This window comes from Erinaceus europaeus, chromosome 7 (genome assembly GCF_950295315.1).
Source record: "Erinaceus europaeus chromosome 7, mEriEur2.1, whole genome shotgun sequence".
NCBI lineage: Eukaryota > Metazoa > Chordata > Mammalia > Eulipotyphla > Erinaceidae > Erinaceus > Erinaceus europaeus.
In genome coordinates this window covers 61,061,277-61,082,548 of record NC_080168.1, presented here as the reverse complement: position 1 = coordinate 61,082,548, position 21,272 = coordinate 61,061,277, and the positions used below count along the sequence as shown (strand labels likewise).

Here is a 21,272-nt window from a genome sequence, read left to right as displayed (position 1 = left end):
ACTCTGGTGTATGAAATTAGACACCTGTTATAATTTTGTAAATAAATATTAAGTAACTAATGATAATTAAAAAGAGAGAGAGTAGAACTGACCCTGTCTGTCTGCCAGATACTACCTCTTTTGTGACAGTCACTTAGTCTCTGATCAAATTGTTTAAGAAGCCCTTAGCTTTTTCTCCAGGCACCTGCTCTTATCTTCCCACTTACTTCCTGAATTCTGCACTGAGAATTTCAATTGTTTAAAGGGTTTCAAAGACTTATCTTGCTTTATTTATATATCCACTGGTCAGAGAAGCTAGAAGAGAGGAAGAGAAGGAACTGGAGCACTACTCTGACACAAGCCGTGCTGGGGGTCCAAACTTGGAAACTCATGCTTGCAAGACTGGCTCTCTACCCACTTTGCAACCTTGTTAGAACTCCACTAGGCAAATACACTTTGCCTACAACTGTTTTAGGTGAATAACACAAATATACAAATACAGTAAGGGCTGCAGAGGCAACACTGTGATTTGAAGAGGAGTTACATACAGCAGTCCTGGGTTCAATCCTCTTTCTATTATTTATTTTTTTATCCTACTTTATTTATTACTGGATAGAGACAGAGAGAAATTGAGAGTGGAGGGGGAGATAGAGAGGGAGAAACAGAAGGACACCTGCAGCCCTGCTATATAACACTTGTGAAGTTTCTCCCCTGCAGGTAGGGACCAGGGGCTTGAACCCAGGTCCTTGAACACTGTGGTGTGTGTACTGAACCAAGTGCACCAATGCCTGGCTACTCTAGGTTTAACGCTTAATACCACCAATAGCTAGAGCTAATCAATGCAAGCCCTGCAAAAAATTTTGACAAATCATTACCAATCTCTAACACCAGAGTAGCATCTACTGCCCACAAAGGGGAATCGTGGTGTCTGCCCACTGCTTGTGATGGTTCTGGATGCTATTAGCCTAGAAACTTTTTCTGTTGAATTTGACAAATAACAAAGGCATTATTGCAAAGGAAGATGCTTTGGTGCTGTGGTATCTGCCCCTCTGTACAAATCTCCAAATTAAAAAGAAAAATGGCCCAGAGCTATAAAACTGAGCATGTGTGAAGCCGCCAGTTCATTCAAAAGAGAAAAGTAAATCAGACCTTGACCTCCATTTTATTTCAGTACTATAGGGTAGCCTAGCCCCAGGCATGGGTGTGCACTCACCAGGTGTCTACTGTTGCTGACCTGAATAACAGATGCCCACAATTTAGGTACTTAGAATGTAGAAGTACCATCTCCTGGCTGCTGATTTGCACAAAATTGAAAAAATGTTAGATTAAAAAGAAGGAGAAGATGAAGGAGAAGGAGAAGAAGGAAGGAAGGAAGGAGAAAGAAGAAGGAGGAGGAGGAGGAGGAGGAGAAGAAGAAGAAGTAGTAGTAGTAGTAAAGTAGTATAGTAGTAGTAGTAGTAGTAGTAGTATAGTAGTAGTAGTAGTAGTATAGCAGTAGTAGTAGTATAGTAGTAGTAGTATAGTAGTAGTAGTAGTATAGTAGTAGTAGTAGTAGTATAGTAGCAGTAGTAGTAGTATAGTAGTAGTAGTATAGTAGTAGTAGTATAGTAGTAGTAGTATAGTAGTAGTATAGTAGTAGTAGTAGTATAGTAGTAGTAGTAGTAGTATAGTAGTAGTAGTAGTAGTAGTAGTAGTAGTAGTAGTAGTAGTAGTAGTAGTGGTCCTATGACACTCTGACTGGTGATTTTTCAACCTGGGTAGAAAATGATTCAATGAGGACCTTGGGAAACTGCCATTTCTAGAAACCTGGAAGACATTTGTCAGGCTCCTCCACCTCCCCACCCTGTCATGCCCTCCTCCACACTCTCCTTCCTCCCTTCCCCTCTTCTGCCTCTGCACCCACAGCATGGGAAAGCATTGAAAGAAAATAAGAATCTTAAACTCATAAACATACCTGCTTACCATCTGGCAGGCATCCCAGCAATCTGGTGATCTCCTTAGTGATCCAGCAGATAGCAGAAAAACAAGAGTCCTGTGAAGATTTCACATGTTGCCATCTCCCTGCCAGATGGCGATTTGTAAAACATGGACAAATGGCACCGGCTCCACTTCTCTGCGACAATCACAACAGAAACACTGCAGCAATGTGACTGTGGTTGCAAGGGAAGGCTACTTGCACGGAGTAACCACATGGAATAACTTTGCAGGTATAAGCATATAGAGTGTCCAGATACAGTGTGGCATTATCAGCCCCTCTCCAGAGCCTGCTGTTTCTTGCTCAGTGCATGCCTGAGTTTCCCCCACCAAAACTAACCAGCAAAACATCTAGGGAGGGTCGAAAACTTGTCAGCCTCATGGGATGTGTGACTACTAACCTGCTTATTCCTTGCCACGGCATCCTGTTTTCCCTGTCATCTAATAAGAGACTGTTGGAGGAAAAACTGATGTTGACAAATTTTCCCTCTGGTCACCTGCACTTTGGAACCTACTGGGAGCAGGTGGGGATTCTTCTCCCCAGGTGTCAATAGAGCATCCTGGGTGATCTGCTCAGTATTTGAGCACATTCCTTGCAGGTATGAGGTCCTGGGTTTGATCTCTGCTGTTGCATATGCTGGAATGATGCCTTATTGTCTCTCTCCCTCTCCCTGTCTTAGTAAATACATATTCTAAAAGGTGCTAGCATATTAGTAAATTCTTTTAAAACACTATTTTTCAGGGACCAAAGATAATTTACCAGGTAGGGCGTGTACCTCACCAGGTTTACAGCCCAAGTTCAAACCCCAGGGTATAAAGGGGAACTTCCATGCTCTCTCTCTTTGTCTTTACTTATACAATATATATATATATAATTTTTAATGAGAGAGGTATAGAAAGAAAGATACACACACACACACACACACACACACACACACACACACACACACACACACACAGAGTTATTTTTGGTGACCATGGAGAGTCAGGAGAGTTATTTTGGGACCATGGAGAGTCAGGAGAGTCTTTTGCAGAACCATTATGCTGTCTCCCCAGCCCTTTTTCTATCTAAATGAATTAAAAAGTCAGCCAAGGAGTGGTGAATTTGTACATGTTGGAGGACCTGGTTCCACATAAGTAAATAAATAAACAGTGGGCCATGAAATTGCTCACTTGAATAGTGTGCTGCTTTGCTATGTGTACAACCCAGGTTCAAGCTAAGCTCCCAGCACATTGAAGAAGCTTTGTTTCTGTGACTTCTCTCTCTCTCTCCCTGTATATTTATTTATTTATTTACTTTTGGACAGAGAGACATTGGGGGGGAGGTGGAGAGGGGAAAAGACTTCTGCAGTCCTGCTTCACCACTCATGACTCTCCCACAGATAGGGACTGAAGGTGTGAACCAGTGTCCTTGCACACTATAACATGTGGGGTCTACGTGGTGTGCCACCACCCAGTCCCTCTCTTTCACTCTCTCTATCTGGAATACATATACATGCATACAAACATATATAACTTCCCCACTATTCATTCTAGTTGTTCTTTATTGGTATCTATACAATATTCAAATCACTGACAAGTTTATATAAAAAGGAATATCAAGGAGCCCTGGGCAGTAGCACAGTGGGTTAACTGCGTTGGTGCGAGGCACATGGACTGGCCTCAGGATCCCGGTTCGAGCCCCTGGCTCCCCACCTGCAGAGGGGTTGCTTTCTTTCCCTTTCTCTGTCACCCCTCCTCTCTCTGTCCTATCCAACAACAACAACAACAATAATAATAATACTAACAACAATGATAAACAACAAGGGCAACAAAAGGGAAAAAATAGCTTTTAGGAGTAATGCATTTACAGGGCAGGCACTGGGCCTCAGTGATCATCCTGAAGGCAGAAAAAGAAAGGAAAGGAAGGAAAGAAAGAAAGAAAGAAAGGAAGGAAGGAGGGAAGGAAGGAAGAAGGAAAGAAAGAAAGAAGGAAAGAAAGAAAGAAAGAAAGAAAGAAAGAAAGAAAGAAAGAAAGAAAGATCAAACAGGTGGTTTAACCTTAAGGTAAATATGCTACTAGACTGAGGTTCTCACTTGTTCAATAAGCTTTGGTCTGAAAACATTTGTGACTGGCAGTGGGGAATGTCTTCTCAGCATTCTCAATTACATAGACATCCATTTGGAGCCTGGAAAGGGAAAGCTTTGCTGTTACAGAGGGGAATGTTGGAATAAAATCTATTCTCATTTCCTGTTGCAGAAGCTAGTTTGTTCAGTAGTTTCATTTTTTTTTTTGTCATTGTAGTTATTGTTGTTGTTGTTAGATAGGACAGAGAGAAATGGAGAGAGGAGGGGAAGACAGAGAGGGAGAGAAAGGTAGACACCTGAAGATCTCCTTCACCACTTGTGAAGCGACTCCCCTACAGGTGGGGAGCCGGGGGCTCCAGCTGGGATCCTTATACCTGTCCTTATGCTTTGCACCATGTACACTTAGCCCGCTGCCCAACTCCTGTAGTTTCACTTCTTTGTTTTGCTTCCAGGGTCATTGCTGGGGCTCAGTGCCTGCACCATGAATCTACTGCTCCAGGAGGCCATTTTACCTCCTTTTGTTGCCCTTGTGTTTGTAGCCTTGTTGTGGTCATTATTGTTGTTGTTGATGTCATTTGTTGTTGGATAGGACAGAGAGAAAATGAGAGAGGAGGGGAAGACAGAGAGGGGGAGAGAAAGATACCTGCAGACCTGCTTCACCACTTGTGAAGCAACTCCCCTGCAGGTGGCGGGCCGGGGGCTCGAACCGGGATTATTAGTCCAGTCCTTGTGCTTTGTACCACGTGCACTTAACCCACTGCGCTATCACCCAACCCCTGTAGTTTCAATTCTTAAGGGTTATACTGCCTGTCTCTTTTTCTTTGTCTTCTTTTTTTATGTCTAATTTATTTATTGATGGATAGATAGAGAGAAATTGAGGGGGAGAGATAGAAAGGAATAGAGACAAAGAGACACCTCCAGCCCTGCTTCGCCATGTGTGAAGCTTCCCTCCTGCAGATGGGGACCAGGGGCTTGAACCCAAATCCTTGCGCTCTTTAGTGTGTGTGTGCTTAACCAGCTGTGCCACCACCTGCCCCTCCTCACCCCGCCTGTCTCTTTCTAGTGATATGAGTGCACGGTTTTACAGAACTGTTTAGCGAGGTCTTTATTAAGATATAATGTACTCATTCTACAACTCATCTGCTTAAAGTATGCATTATTATTATTATTATTAATATTATTATTAGAGTTGTACAAACCTTGTCATGATCAATTTTGAAATGTTTTTATTACCTTAGATAAGAACCACCTCTTTATCAGTGATCGGTTCTCTCCCCACTTCTCTACCCTCAGCTCCTAACCACAGACAACCTCTAATAGAAATCCATATTCTGGGAATTTAAGTTATATGGTGTCACCTAGATGAATTAAGCCACCTAGTTATTGTTACTGTTGTAGTTTTCTGACGTCTTTCACTTGGTGTCCTTTACCAAAGTTCATCCATATAGTGCATTAGGTCTTTTCTACCACTGAATAATACTCTAGTGTGTCAACATGCCATATTTTTAGTTATCCATCTATCAGCTCATTATCAGTGGGCATCAGGGTTGTCATTACTTTTTGTGACTATGTGGCTATGAACATTTGGATACAAGTGTATATTTTGATATTATATAGAAAGTATAATATATGCATATAAGACACACACATATCTTTCTTGAGTATTTGAGAGTGGACTTGTGACATCAGTTAGTAACTCTAGTTTAATTTTTTTTTTTTTTTTTGCCTCCAAGGTTATCCCTGGGGCTCGGTGCTGGCACTATGAATTCACTACACCTGGTGGACATTTTTTCCATTTTATTGGATAGGACAGAGAGAAATTGAGAGAGAAGGGGGAGATAGAGAGGGAGAGAGTGGAGCATCCCCCTGCAGGTGGGAAGTCAGGGTTCAAACTGGGATCCTTGAGTGGGTACTTATGCTTAGTACTATGTGTGCTTAACCTGATGTGCCACCACCCAGCCCCCTAGTTTAATTGTTAGAAGAACATAGAGTTGCTTTTGTCTAATCCTGTGTTGTTTTATATAGGACAGGGAAATATCTGAGTGCTTTATACACTGAATTTATGTAATTCATTATTTTGATTCCTAGTCCAGGATTATAAATAAGCATAGGTTTTAGAGTTAGACACACCTAGATTTGAATCTAAATTTCTCTACTTAAAAAGTCTATGACCGAAGATGGAACCTGCACAAGGGTTCTGTTCCAGCCCCTAGCTCCCCACCTGCATTGAATGGTGTCGTTTCACAATGGTGAAGTAGGTTTGCAAGTGTCTATCTTTCTTTCCCCCTCTACCTCCCCCTCCCCTTTCAGTTTCTCTCTGTCTTATCCAATAAAAATGAAAAAATGGCCTCCAGGAGCAGTGGATTCTGAGCCCTAGCAGTAACCCTGGAGGCAAAAAAGGGAGGGAGGAAGTCTATGACTTGAGTATGTTGCTTAATCTGTTTTAGGTTATATTCTATCATCTGTAAAATGAGGGTTCTAACCTTGGTTGTGCAGAGGGCTTTGTGTACAGAGAATGTAGTGAGGCCACTGAGAGCAATTAACACAGTACTGACCATGTGGGAACTTCCAGTAAATGTCATTTTCTTTGTAGCCTTGTTCTTTTTTTTTTTTGCTTTTGAGTATCTGGGTTGTCCACATGGACAAAAGCAAAAGTTTTAGGGAATAACTTTAGATAGTCAGAGCCTTCTTGATTTGGTGAAATCAATTTATTTATTTATTGTCCTTTTAAGACAATATTTAGAATTTAATAACCATAAACATTTAAAAAAATAACACAGATAGGGCTGGGGATATATCACAGTGGGTAAAGGTTATCATTCAGACCCCAACGCTAGATAGGAGTCTCCCAACATCAGGGGAAGCTCATGGATGGGGAGCAAGCTTTTTGATGTCTCTGCTTCTGTATCTGTTTGTCTGTCTATCTGTCTTATCTTTCTAAATTTTTTATGAAAGAAAAAGAAAAGGCTGGTGTGGGAACAGTGAATCAGGAATGCACAAGGTCAAAATACTATAAAGAATACTTCAAAACATTATTTCCTGTGCCTTTTAATAACTTAGTATAAAAGTGATGTTGCAGACAGGGGAGATGGCATAATGGCTATGCAAAGAGACTTTCATTTTTGAGGTTCCAAAGTCCCAGATTTAAGCCCCTGCATCACCACAAGGCAGAGTTGAGCAGTGTAATAATAATAATTATATATATATACATATACATATATTATTACATAAGCTGTGAAACAAGTCTGCAGGTATTTTTCTTTTTCCCTATCTTTCCCTCCCCCCTCTCAACTTCTCTCTATCTTATCCAAAAAAATCTAAAGATAGCCACAAGAGCAGTGGATTTGCAGTACAGGCACCAAGAACTTGTGATAACCCTGTAGACAAAAAAAATAAATAATAAAGCATTTTTCCAAAGCAAAGGTCCTTCTTAAATAGCATGACAACCTATTAAAAAGACAGGAGAATATAGACTCAGATTATCCAGATGTCTCCCTTTCCCTCCCAAGTCGTAAAACTACTCCAGAGGTTTAGCTCAGCATAAATGAAGTAACCAGTGAAACTGAGATGTTTCCTTTCACCTTGCCTTAGCAAAATCATCCTGAGGACCTTTGGAAACTGACAGCATCTCTAAAGAAACCAATAACCTTGTATTCATACTTCCAAAGGGGTAAAGTGAGTGCAGTAGAGGGCATATTTCTCCATATATTACTTATATTTAAATTCAGACAAAATTTTCAGTGGTTTTATGCCTTCAAGTTTAGAGGTGGCATTATCAAGTTTGCTCTTTTTTTGATAATTAATTTGACTGTATTGATTATATGCAATGTCACAATTCTTCTGTGTTTGGATGCAAACCAAAGAGACATCCTTGGGTTCTTATAACAATCCCTCATTTAAACTGTTAAGGGGGGTGGGGTGCGGGTAGTGGTGCACCCATTTAAGAGCACACCCTACTAAGTGCAAGGACATGTGCCAAGAATCTGGGTTTGAGCCCCCAGCTCCCCACCCAAAGGCGGGAAACTGCACAAACAGTAGAGCAGTTCTTTGGGTGTCTATCTTTCTCTCTCCCTCCCTATCTCCTCCTCCTCCTCTCTGAATTCTCTCTATCCTATCCAATAAAAGGGGGGGGGGGATGACTTCCAGGGGCAGTGGATTCATACCTGCAAAAAGCCTGCAGGCAAATAAATATTAAAATGAACTTTTTAAAAAGCACTCACTCTCAAGCAGAAGCTGAAAAACAAGATCAGAAGAGCAAACACAAGTAGAACCTGAACTGGAATTGGTGTATTGCACCAAAGTAAAAGACTCTGGGGTGGGTGGGGGGAGAATACAGGTCCTTCAGAGGACCTGGTGGGGGTTGTATTGTTATATGTAAAACTGAGAAATGTTATACATGTACAAACTATTGTATTTACTATTGAATGTAAAACATTAATTCCCTAATAAAGAAATTTTTAAAAAGCACACTACAATTAGGATGCTATGTATATTAGTACAGTTTGTAAATCCCATTGTCAGAAAATCCATGCTTTCTTTTTAAAAAAGTGAATTTGAATTTCGAGCCTAGATGACTTCAGGGTGTCATTTTAAATCAATAACATCTGGAAGGGAAGGGGGTCTCTTCCCAGCTCTTCTGTTTCGTTTAGACCCTGCCAGCAAATTCAGACCTGCTGCAAGTTTCACTTTCGCATCCCACTTTATGTAATCCTCTCCTGCCGAATCGAATCCTCCCCTTGGTTATGTTCTCCTTTCCCTGCTCTTAAATGTGTCTATTACCCTCAGGCTTTGACCTTGGGCAGGCTGAGAGCACAAAGTCATGTTATTTAGAGTGAAGTAACACCAGTAGTCAGGAAGAAACAATGTAGTTCAAGCCAGATAAAATAAATCTCTCATTTCCTGTCAGGAGACTGAGCCAAAAGCAATGCGGGAGAGACAGAGGGGGCAAACCATTCAACTCAGAAACCCAGACAGCTTGGGCTAGACACAACCACAACCCTCCTTTGAATACAGACAAGACCCAAACCAGCCAGAATGACAGGAGACACAGACTCTCCTATGGAATATGCCAGCGTTTACAAGATATACTTATCCCTGCACCTTCCCCCTCCTCCATTCCCCCACCCCCCACTAAGAGCCCCCCCAAAAAAAATACTTGTTGGACCAATTGAGGAGGGAATCCCAAGGATAGGATTGAAACATCTGGGGAGAGTCCCCTGAGCTGACTGGGAGCCTCAGAAGCTTGAACGCACACCTGTGACTTGGAAAGCTTCCTGTGACTTCTGATCAATTCAGTTTCTGGATGAAAACTGTACAGAGCAATTTTGAGTAAGGCAGAACTACTCATTGAAATGTGCAGAGATCTGTATAAACTAGGAACTCGCGCATTTATTGCAGTAGACATTCATAGCTGTTGCCACTAGCCCCCCTTTTTTTTTTTAAAGAAAGGATAAATTAACAAAACCATAGGGTAGAAGGGTTACAACTCCACACAATTTCCACCACCCAATCTCCATATCCCACCCCCTCCCCTGATAGCTTTCCCACTCTCTATCCCTCTGGGAGCATGGACCCAGGGTCATTGAGGGTTGTAGAAGGTGGAAGGTCTGGCTTCTGTAATTGCTTTCCCGCTGAACATGGGCGTTGACTGGTTGGTCCATACTCCCAGTCTGCCTCTCTCTTTCCCTAGTACGATGGGTCTCTGGGGAAGCTGAGCTCCAGGACACATTGGTGGGGTCTTTAGTCCAGGGAAGCCTGGCCGGCATCCTGATGACATCTAGAACCTGGTGACTGAAAAGAGAGTTAACATACAAAGCCAAACAAATTGTTGAGCAATCATGGACCCAAAGCTTGGAATAGTGGAGAGGAAGTGTTAGGGGGATACTCACTGCAAACTCCAGTGTACTTCTGCTTTCAGGTATATATTTTGCAGTAGTTTATGGATACGTGTGAACATATGCTCTCTCTCACAGAAACTGGTGTATACCTAGGTTTTGGGACTTTGTTAGAAAGTGAACCACCTGAGATGGAATTAGAGTATACTATGAAAGTAAAGGTCTCACCCAAGTAATGAAGCTGAAGGGTTGTCATTCCATTAGCCCCTTCTTTAAGAAAGTTGCCTTTCATTTTGTTATTGTTGTAATAGCTGGGGTTTCACCACTCTGAGCTGGACAGATGGGGTGAAGTAGAGGGGAACAGGGGAGATGCCACAGCACCAAAGCTTTGCACAGGGTGTCAGAGTAGATTCATTTGCAAGCATGGCAAAGCAGGCACTGAGTCAGGTTATACCTACCCAAAAGTGGCCTTGTAGATCATTGCAGATTTGCTCAACAAATGCCAATGGAATCTTTATTATCTACTGTTCTCTTTATTATCTAAAGTTATTTCAAATATTTACTCCCTTTAATCTAGCTTTCTTTTCTTTCTGTTTTCTTTCCTTTCCTTTCTTTCTTTCTTTTCTTTTTCTTACTAAAGCACTGCTCAGCTCTGGTTTGTAGTGGTGTGGAGGAGTGAACCTGGGACTTTGAAGCCTCAGGCATGAGAGTCTCTTTGCATAACCATTACGCTATCTACCCCTGCCCCTTTCAAAATTGTTATTTGTTTACTTATTATTGGTTAGAGACAGAGAAATTGATAGGAGGAGGAGGTGGAGAAGGAAAGGAGAGAGGGAGAGAGGGGGAAGGGCGAGGGAGAGAAAGAGAGAGAGAGAGAGATCTGCAGCCCTGCTTCACTGCTGATGAGCTTTCCCCCTTCAGCTGAGGGCCAGGGGCTTGAACCCAGGTCCTTGTACACTCTAGTTTTTGCGCTTAAGCAGGTGTGCCACTGCCTGACCCTTACTCCCTTTAATAGATAAGACAGTGAATGCTGAAAGGAGGCACTCTGATCTTATTTTTATGGTTAAAAAGCTCACTTCAATGCTCATGGCTTATAAGGAATAGTGCCTTTGATTTGATCCCATGCAGGCATGGTCCAGAGCCACTCCCTTAGTAACTGTGTATAGCTGAATTCCTGGCCATCCTATACAAGCATGGCATTGTGCTCATCTTACTTGTTTGAAATCCACTATTTGGTTCAGAAGCATCATGAAACTTCAAGATGCTCAGTTCAGATCCAGAGAAAATATAACACATGCTAAGAGCAAGCTAAACTTAGTAAATAATAACAAGTATTTCACTTACACTCAAGCTCTTTCATGATAGTCAGTCATTGGTTTCTTCAACAGAAGCTTCTCAATGAGTACTCATGACTTCTGAGACATAGTGATTGGGTTAGAATAGCCTCAAGACCTATTGGATACAAGATACATATATATGTGGCAATATGCATGAATGCTGATAAAATTTCAAAAACTTATACTGGTTTGTACCTGGAGATAGGAATAGTTTTTATGTCAAATGGATACAAAATCATTTCACCTTTTTGAATCATGCAGTCAGAAGTTGCCAGATGGAAATGGAACTGTTCCAGTGGAACTGCCCCTGAGGGCTACCTACTTAATACCACAAATAGAGTGACTATGCATGCCTCCTTGGGAGAATGGCTTTCAGAAGCAGGGAAATCTTAATTTGTAATCTTCTAAACTCTCCTTGTGCCTTGTAGATGGAAAATATAGCAGTAATTTTACTGTTGCTATCCACTGTGTATAATTCCATTATTGTACGTAACATACATCTTTAAGATAGATGTAAGAGTATTGTACTGTATTTACTAGCTCAGTTAAACTTCTTGAATAGATATTATGTCTTTGTGTTCCAGCATCTATCATAATATCTCACTTATAAAAATTGCTTATTAAGTAACTGAGAAATACTCTAGTAAATATATTTTGTACCTAGATATATTCAATAGGTCAAGGTTATTTATGCATGTACAACTTTACATGTGTATTAGTGAAAACAATTAATTGTCCAAGGAAGATTGCACCTCTAAATAGAATGGTTATTTCTTATATAAATTAGCAGTGCTGATATAATAGTTTATCTAAATGTGTACAATAGAAGGCCTTATACTTAGTCTGCTTTTATGTGTTTATAATGTGTGCTTTTCATTTAACTCTTAACCTGAGTCTAAGAAGTATGTCTATGCTTTGTCATAATATCCAATTAAAAGTGACCTTACATACTAAAACTTCAGATATTATGCAATTAGTTTTTTTCTCTCTTATTACTAGTGGAAAAGACCCAGGGAAACAAACAAACAAAAAATAGTACTTTCCCCTCACACCTTTTCTAACAGGTAGTGAATTAGTTCAAGTTCAAGAAATACCTGTAGCTCACAAATGTATTTTTGTGAATGATTTAATAAAAATTTTCTCTATCTACCAAGAAAACTCATAGAAATCAGGATTGTATGATGTACAAAACATGTATATTAAGATTTTTTTAAAAGGGGCCAGGCAGTAGCACAGTGGGTTAAGTGCACAAGGCATGAAGCACAAGGACCAGCATAAGGATCCTGGTTCAAGCCCCCGGCTCCCCACCTGCAGGGGGGTTGCTTCACAGGTGATAAAGCAGGTCTGCAGGTGTCTATCTTTCTCTCCCCCTCTCTTTCTTCCCCTCCTCTCTCCATTTCTCTCTGTTCTATCTAACAAAGGTGACATCAATAACAACAACAACTACAACAACAATAAAAAGGGCAACAAAAGAGAAAATAAATATATTAAAAAAGATTTTTAAAAAAGAAAGAGATGGAAAGAAAGTAAAGAAGGAAGGAAGGAAGTTAATTCCCATAATATATTTGGGAGATACTTGCACAATCCCTGAAGAAATTTAGTAGGGGAATTCTCTTGGAACAATGGGACTTAGGTAGGTGGAGCAGAAGATTGCTCCAGCTCTCTCCTGCTTTGACTTGCATAAGAAAGATGCCTTTCAGAGACTTGAGCTTTATTTTCAAAGGCAGACATTTACATGTATTATATAGTCATCTCTATACTATACCTACACAAAACACGGAACATTCAAACAAAATGAGAAAACTACCTAGGCCGTTGAGTATTTTCTTTCTCGTTACCCTCTAAACTTGAACATGCAGGTGCCCATAAATACTGCCTGGTTTTTGGCATTTTTATATTTACTGACCTTTTTACCTCCCTGCTTTGTCTTCCGTTGACAGAAAATGGGACTTAAGCTTAATCTAACCCAGGATGTTTCCTTTAAACAAAAACAATGACTTCCTTTCGACAGGAAATTTATGAACCAGAAAGTCCATGGAGACAATTCATCTCTTCTTGAGGTAGTCTGCAATGCAGTGTGACTCTCAGGGCGGTTCTGACTCTGCTGGAGTGGGACCACAATCCCTGGAGTCTGCCCTATAATTGACAGATCTGTTCCAGTCTCTCCTCTACTGATACTTATACTGAGCTATGATAGTCCAACTTTGATGAATATTAAGTAATGCATTCTTTGAGAAATATGTTTGCTGAAGGTTCTATGTATAGAAAAAGGAAAAATCAGGACTCAAATTCCAGCACTATGATTGTAGTCATAAACAAAGAGGAAACTCAACTTAGAAATCATTTCTGGGGCTGGAGAGATAGCTCAGGGCATGTATTCCTGAGGCCCCAGAGATCCCAGCTCCAGTCCTAGTCAGTACCTTGTACCAGAGCTAAGTCCTTTCTCTCTCTCTCTCTCTCTCTCTCTCTCTCTCTCCCTCTGCCATAAACATATTTTTTTTTTCAGTTGAAAAATTACCTAAGGGAGTTAAGAGGCAGTGGTGCACACAATTGAGAACACAGACCCATGTTCAAGCCCCCACTCCCCACCTGCAGGGAGGACTCTTCACAAGCAGTGAAGCAGGACTACAGGTGTCTGTCTTTACCTCTCTTCCCTCTACTTCTCCCACCCTGCTCAATTCCTTTCTGTTCTGTCAAGTAAAGTAGAGAGAGAAAAAAAAAAAAAAAAGGAAAAATCACCACTAGGACTGATGGATTTATAGTGCTAGCTAGCACCAAGCTCTAGAAATAACCCTGATAGCAATAATAAAATAAAATAAAATAAAATATATCTGACATGGATAGTATAGTATGCTGCTTTGCCATGTGTGAGACCCAGGTTTGAGCCCATACCTCACTGCACTGAAAAAAAGTTTTGAAGTTTTGGTGCTGTGGTCTCTTTCACTCTCTGTCTCCAACCAATGATAAGTATAATAATTATTATTTCTTGTCTGAGACAAAAATTATAACAAAAGCCACATAACTGTTGGTGGGTTATCGAGGAGACATTGTTCAATTAAATCAAATATTTCCATCAAAGCACTAAAAATAAAATGTTTTAATTGGTTTACAACTAAATAGTAGAATATAGTGTTCTTGGCTATCACTGAAACAACTGGTACTATGAAAGAATACTCTTATTTTTTATTTTGGAGTCAAGCATTTGGACATGGAGAACATTGGATATGAATATAACTACACTATATATATATAAACTTTAATTTTTACTAATAATGATCAATAAGATTGTGAGATATAAGAGGAGTACAATTTCATGCAATTCCCACCACCAGAATTCTGTGTCCCATCCCCTCCATTGGAAGATTCCTTATTCTTTATCCCTCTGGGAGTATTTACCAAAATTCTTTATGGGGAGCAGAAGGTGGGGTGTCTGGCTCCCATAATTGCTTCTCCACTGGGCATGGGTGTTGGCAGGTCGATCTATGTCCCCAGTCTATGTCTATCTTTTCCTAATAGGGGAAGGCTCTGGGGAGGTGGGGTTCCAGTACTCATTGGTGAATTTGTCTTCCCAGGGAAGCCAGGTTGGCATCATAGTAGCATCTGCAACTTAGTGGCTGAAAAGCATTAAGATATAAAGCAGAGCAAATTATTTAGTAATCTGGAACCTAGAGGTAAGAATATAGCAGATGAGGTTTGGGGTCTTCATGTTGGAAGAAGCTATAAAGTCTATTTTAGGTATATTCCAAGGGGCCCATTACTTTATATATAGAAACTTCTAAGAGATTCTGGTCAGTCACATTCCAAGGAGAGCTATAATTGGTCAGAAAGAAAGGCTTCCAGATTTTGTTAGTGTAGCAAATTTGAATAATTAGTAACCTCTGGATTCTACTGTAAAATACAAGACAGATTCCAGAGTAATATATGTACTTCTACAATTTGTATTACCAGCTTTAGTTATTTTTCTACTCTTTTGTACATATGATGCCTAAAGGTATTATCTGGATGTTATTTTGCTATACTTAATGGATACTTATTAGAATCACTAAGAATACCAATAATTCCTAAAACTGATATTGTTTGCCTTTAAATATCTTTCTTATTTATTTATTTACTTGTGTGTGTGTGTGTGTGATTTCTGTGACTTCACCTCTCTGATCTGGATTTTTCTTTTTTTTTCTCCTTTTATAGTCTATGATTTATTTATTATCTGATAGAGACAGAGAAATTAAAAGGAAAGGGGTAGATAAAGAAGGAAAGAGACAGAGAGACACCTGCAACCCTGCTTCACCATTGAAGTTTTCCCTCTGCAGGTGGGGACCAGGAGTTTGAACCTGTGTCCTTGTGCACTGTGATGTGTGCACTCAACCAGATGTGCCACCACCCGGCCCATGGTGTCATCTAATTTAAACTTATGAATCTGTAAGGTGTTTTCTGCTTGTTTATCTCACCTACTCTGTGGATTTATCAGAGGATATTTTCTCAAATTTTGCTCCCATTAGGTTCCTATCATTTGAAGAGATAAGACAGTATTTTTTCTGTCAAATGATTATGCATTCATAAGCAGATCTCAGATAAAGAGAACAAATGAATACTTTAAAGATATCTCTCTTTTCAGCCACCAGGTTCCAGATGCTACAATAATGTCAACCAGACTTCCTTGGACAGACAACTCCACCAATGTGTCCTAGAGCTCCGATTCCCCAGAACCCAGCCCCACTAGGGAAAGAGAAAGGTAGGCTGGGAGTATGGATTGACCTGTCAACCCCCATGTTCAGCGAGGAAGCAATTATAGAAGCCAGACCTTCCACCTTCTGCATCCCACAATGAACTTGGATCCATACTCCCAGAGGGTTAAAGAATAGGAAAGCTATCAAGGGAGGGGATGGAGTACAGAGTTCTGGTGGTGGGAATTGTGTGGAGTTGTACTCTTAATGCTATGGTTTTGTCAGTGTTTCCTTTTTATAAATTATATATATATATATATATATATATATATATATATATATATATATACATTTGTAGTTTAGAAATTTCAAATTAATCAGTGGGACCGTAAATAGTTTAGTTATCTCTAAAAAGTCTTCTATGCCCCAATACTATTTCCTCTCTCTGCCTTCTGAATTCAAGAATTGACCAGATTTATTGCACATGATGTCATAGATAAGCAGTTACCTGAAACCTGTAATTTTAGCATTCATATTTTGACAACTCTGTTTAATGTTTAGGGTAGCCTGAAGAGCTAAAACTATATGCAAGATAAGTCTCATTCAGCTGACAAATATTTAATAGCTTTTATGAAATGCATAGGGGGGAATAGTCTTAGACAACCTTCCCCACCACCACTACCCCACTCCCCCCCACACTGAACCATCAAACTGTTCTTCTGGAATCATTAGCTCTGCTATTTCTGACCCATATGTAGAATCAAGAGTGATCCTAGATACCCAGATTTTCCAGTTAAAATACTACCGGTCTATTTTCATTATTGGTAAGGGGAGGGGAGGGGGTTACTTTTACTTTAGAATCATATGCAATCTGTTCAATATTTGGGTTTTTTTTTTTTTATAAAGTTGTTTTCCTGACAAGGACTGGATAGTTTCACTCATGTGTGAAATCTAGAGGATTGGAATACATAATTTGGAAAGAAAGGAAGAAAAAGAAAGAAAGAAAGAAAGAAAGAAAGAAAGAAAGGAAGGAAGGAAGGAAGGGAGGGAGGGAGGGAGGGAGGAAGGAAGGAAGAAATGGAGGGAGGGAGAGAAAGGAAGAAAGAGAGGAAGAGAGAAAGAGAAAAGGGAGGGAGGAAGAAAGGGAGGAAGGAAGGAAGGAAGGAAAGAGAGGGGGAGGAAAGAGAGAGAATGAAAGGAAAGGGGGACTGGGTGGTGGCACTCTTGGTTGAACACACACATTACAATGTACAAGAAGCTTGGCCCCTACCTGCAAGGGGAAAGCTTCACAGTGTTGAAGCAGGGCTGCAGGTCTCTCTCTGTCTATCACCCCCCTTATCTCTCCCTTCCTCTCAAATTCTGGCTGTCTCTATTTAATAAATAAATAAAGATAATTAAAAAAATAAAAAGAGAGAAAGAGAGGTAACCACCCAACATATCACTAAGACTCTGTGAACTATAATGGTTATCTTCTTTTGGGGAGGGGGATGTGGACAGAAATTTGGTGATGAGTGTGGTATGGAAGTATATATTGCTATTCAATAGCATTGCTTTATGCCACTGTATACATTTCAAGTGTACACTAAAGGGATTTTTAGTAAGCATGACAAATATATCGGTCAGACCAATACAAGGAGCCAACAAAAAAATAACAAGGAGCCAACAAAAAATGGGTTTTTCAACTATCAAAGAAAACTTGTGCAGGTCCTAGTAAGTAAAGGTAGTTATGAAAATGTACTGGCAGCATTGATACAAGGAAGCTTTTTCTACCCTGTGTATACTTTCTGACAATTTCAATATGGTAAATGTGTGATAGTTGTACGTGATGACATTTCAAGTCTAATAGCTTTTCACTTATTTTAAATTTTTTGTTAGTGATATAATAATGATTAGTAAGATTGTAAGATAATAGCGGTACAATTCCACACAGTTCCCACCACCAGAGTTGTAAATCCGGTCCCCTCCATTGGAAACTTCCCTATTCTTTATCCCTCTGGGAGTATGGACCAAAATTCGTTATGAGGAACAGAAGGTATTAGGTCTGGCTTCTGTAATTGCTTCTTTGCTGGACATAGACGTTGGCAGGTGGATCCATACTCCCAGCCTGTCCCTATATTTCCCTAGTGGGGTGGGGCTCTGAGGAGGTGGGGTTCCAGGACACGTTGGTGAGGTCATCTGCCCAGGGAAATCAGGATGGAATCATAGTAGCTTCTGAAAATTGGCCACTGAAAGGCAGTAAGAAATAAAGCAGGAGAAATAGTTTAAAAAACTGGAGCCCAAAGGTAGGAGTAGAGTCAATGAAATTAGGGGTTTTCATGCTGGAAGAAGCTAGGAAGTCAATTTTAGGTATATTCCAAGGGTCCTGTGGCTAGTAATTTTTGCGTGAGCCTGATAGCTAACCTGCAGGTAGACTGAAAATATTGTCTGAGAAGGTGGTGTCAGAGTTGAGAATAGGGCTAGAAAGCTGCGTTAGGGAAGAGAGAAGTTCCCAAACATCAAGAAACCTTATAAATACCATTAAAAGTTTACCAGTTTATGATCTGACCTAGGATCCATATAAATTCATATTCAGCACAAGAGCCTCTATAACCTCTGCATCACTGCCAGTCTGAGCTCACAGTCTGTGGTCACAGCTGGGAATATTCTAGGCTGCACTCATTTCAGGACGCTTTTCACTTATATAACACTACAGATATAGTATGTAGAAATATGTTTTCTGCATGATAGTGACATAAATTTACCTCAAAGTACATTCTTAATTGTGTATTAAATATTCAGTATTTATCATGCATGTATGATAGAGAAATTATTTTTAATCTTCCTGGGATGATAATACTCACCAGACTGAAGTAGGGCAAAGTGTAATGTTTGATCACATTGGCATGAACTAAATTTATAATACAATTTGATGTGTATGCATAGTTTCCATTATAAGATTAAGATCGGTGAGGTTAGGAAGCAAGTATTCTCTCCTGTTGTATCTGAATAGTTTTAGCTTTCTATAGTACTGAGGCATTTCTGGTTTGGGCACAATGAGTATTTGATAAGTTTCTTAAGCAAATGAATGGTGTTTCCTTGCTTAAGTTTTGGTGTTTGCATTTAATATGTTCATTGCATTTACCTCATATTTTCATATCCTTAGAAAAATATGAAAGACTTTAAAGGAGTAGGGAAATTATTATGCATATGTCATGGGATTTGGATCCATTTTCATTGATCTGAAAATTCTGTGATTGTCTTGTCATCCTTAAACCAAACAAAAAAAAACAACAACACATTTTTGGGTAGATAGCATAGTGGTTATGAAGAGACTATCATGCCTGGGGCTCCTCAATCCACCCCACCACTACAAAACAGCGCTGAGCAGTGCTCTGGTGAAAAAAAATAGATAAATGAAAATAACATTTTGCAAATTAGCTCAAGTACTTATTTTCTTTTTTATTATGAATCTTAGCTGTATCATATTCATTAAAATACACAGGAAATATGACTTATTTTTAATCTACTTTTCTGGCTATAATAATGTCGTGTGTGTGTGTGTGTGTGTGTGTGTGTGTGTGTGTGTGTGTGTTTGCTTCTGTTATCAGGGAATTCAAGAATAGCCCTTTTGCATCCAACTCATGTCAGTATTATCTGTCCAGTGTTGACTTAAACAAGACCTTGAACAGTCTACACTATACAATATACTTTAAAGTTTTAAAAGCTATTTGTTTTGGCTTGTTTTAGTCTAGCAATTGAGAAATTATTTAGTCATAGCCAATTTTACTTAGACACGGGAAAAACCATCAAATCATCATCTCTTTTTGAATCCCTATGTTGTTTTGGGAGGTGTCATTTCTTCTGGGGCTGTAAGTGACTCACATGTGTTGGGTAAACTCACAGTTTCCATGATTATTCACATTTTTTACTATACTATTTTCCATTAGAAATGAGATTTTTTTTTTAATCCTACCAGGGGTCTGGGAGAAAGAAAAAGTCCTGAATTTTCTTTCCAAATAAAACTATGATTAAATCGTTTGTGTAACAAATAGATGTTATTTTTCAGAAGAACATTAAGTAAACTATCCATAGTTTTGAGGGTCAGTGATCAGTGTGAGAATAACTGCTTAAGATTCTAAGGAGAATGTTCAGATAATAATCCAGGAAGTTGTGTAACTTAAAAATGGTAGTTGAGCCTGATATACATTTGTAAACAGGACTACAGCCTTGCAAAAAATTGAGGAAAGAACCCTGGTTTAGAATACTTATAAGGAGTGAACAAACTGGCTTGCGTTCATTTTCTGTTACGTACCACGCAGAGTGAGTAGTACAAAGTTCAGTTACTTTCCATTGTGCTACACATCTAAAACTATGTAATTTCTTTCCATGGACAGTGGATAAAATAAAAACAGCTCCTTTTTTTCCCCCTCTTAATCTTCCTTTCCTTGGATTATATTAGATGCCACCTGATTGTTTGCTTTTTTTGAAAAAAAAAAAAAAATACAAAGCAAAGTGGGGGTTGAAGTTCCCATTATGTCAATAGACCTCAAGAATGTGGCAATGGTGGGTTGTGTAATTAGTTTCACAAAGGGAAGAGCCCTCCTTGGGATTTTTGGAGCTGAAACTCTGAAACTCCCCATGCCCAGTCACATGTCACAGGATTGTGATGAAATTCTGCTCCATAGGTCACTGGGAATAATCACAGCAAAGCTTTTTCTCTTTTTGACCCTTGGTGTCTGGAGGTGGCAAGTCAAGGCTCTAGAAGGAGACAGGAAGGCCTGGGTAGGGAGAAACACTGAGGACCGCTGAACTCCACGTCTCTACCACTGGCAGAGCTCCTGGGGACTCAAGGCACATGTTCTGTTCTGAAGAAACTTCCACAGTCATAGATCTGGTGACTCATTTATCTCTGTCTTCCTCTGTTACATTTTGGTAGAGCTTTCCGTAGTTGTTGCTTCTGGAAACTGATTAAAGCTCTCTATATATGAAGAGTACACACTGGGTAGTTTCTTCACACTATCATTTTCTACTCTTTCCTTCTTTCATATTTCTTTTTGGATACGGGGGAGAGGTGGTTTCAGAAATCATTCTAAAGCATTATGTCATTCTGCATGCTTCTCTATGCATTTCACTATCAAATGTGGTTTACTACTTTTATACCTACTCCGTAGAAAAATTGGAGTAGACTAAGTGATACGATCATTAAACTTACATTGAAATCTAAAGCATGTCATGCCACCAAAGCTAAGTAGTGTTGGAAATTGCTAGACAGACACCAATTAGTCTGTATTTTGAGGAAATATTTTAGTGAAAATGAATAAATAATTCTTGTCATGAGAGCTATGTATAAGTGCACGTTTATGAGATGCAACATCTTTTCATAAAATTTTATATTTAACTTTTGGAATCGAAATAAGTCTAAGATGCATATTTTGAAC

At 39.6% G+C, this 21,272-nt stretch overlaps 1 protein-coding gene across 6 annotated transcripts in view; it reads left to right on the top strand.

Moving 5' to 3' along the window:
* The window catches only part of SOX5 (SRY-box transcription factor 5), a 1,357,610-nt gene that overhangs the window by 773,494 nt on the left and 562,844 nt on the right, over positions 1-21,272 (top strand). The window contains exon 1 of one of the 6 annotated variants that reach the window (XM_060194520.1): positions 20,585-20,728. The exons of the other annotated variants lie outside the window; for them this stretch is intronic. The gene's annotated coding sequence lies outside the window, so the exon portion shown is untranslated. Of the gene's footprint in view, positions 1-20,584; positions 20,729-21,272 lie in introns of those variants that run through there. 6 annotated transcript variants of the gene reach the window in all.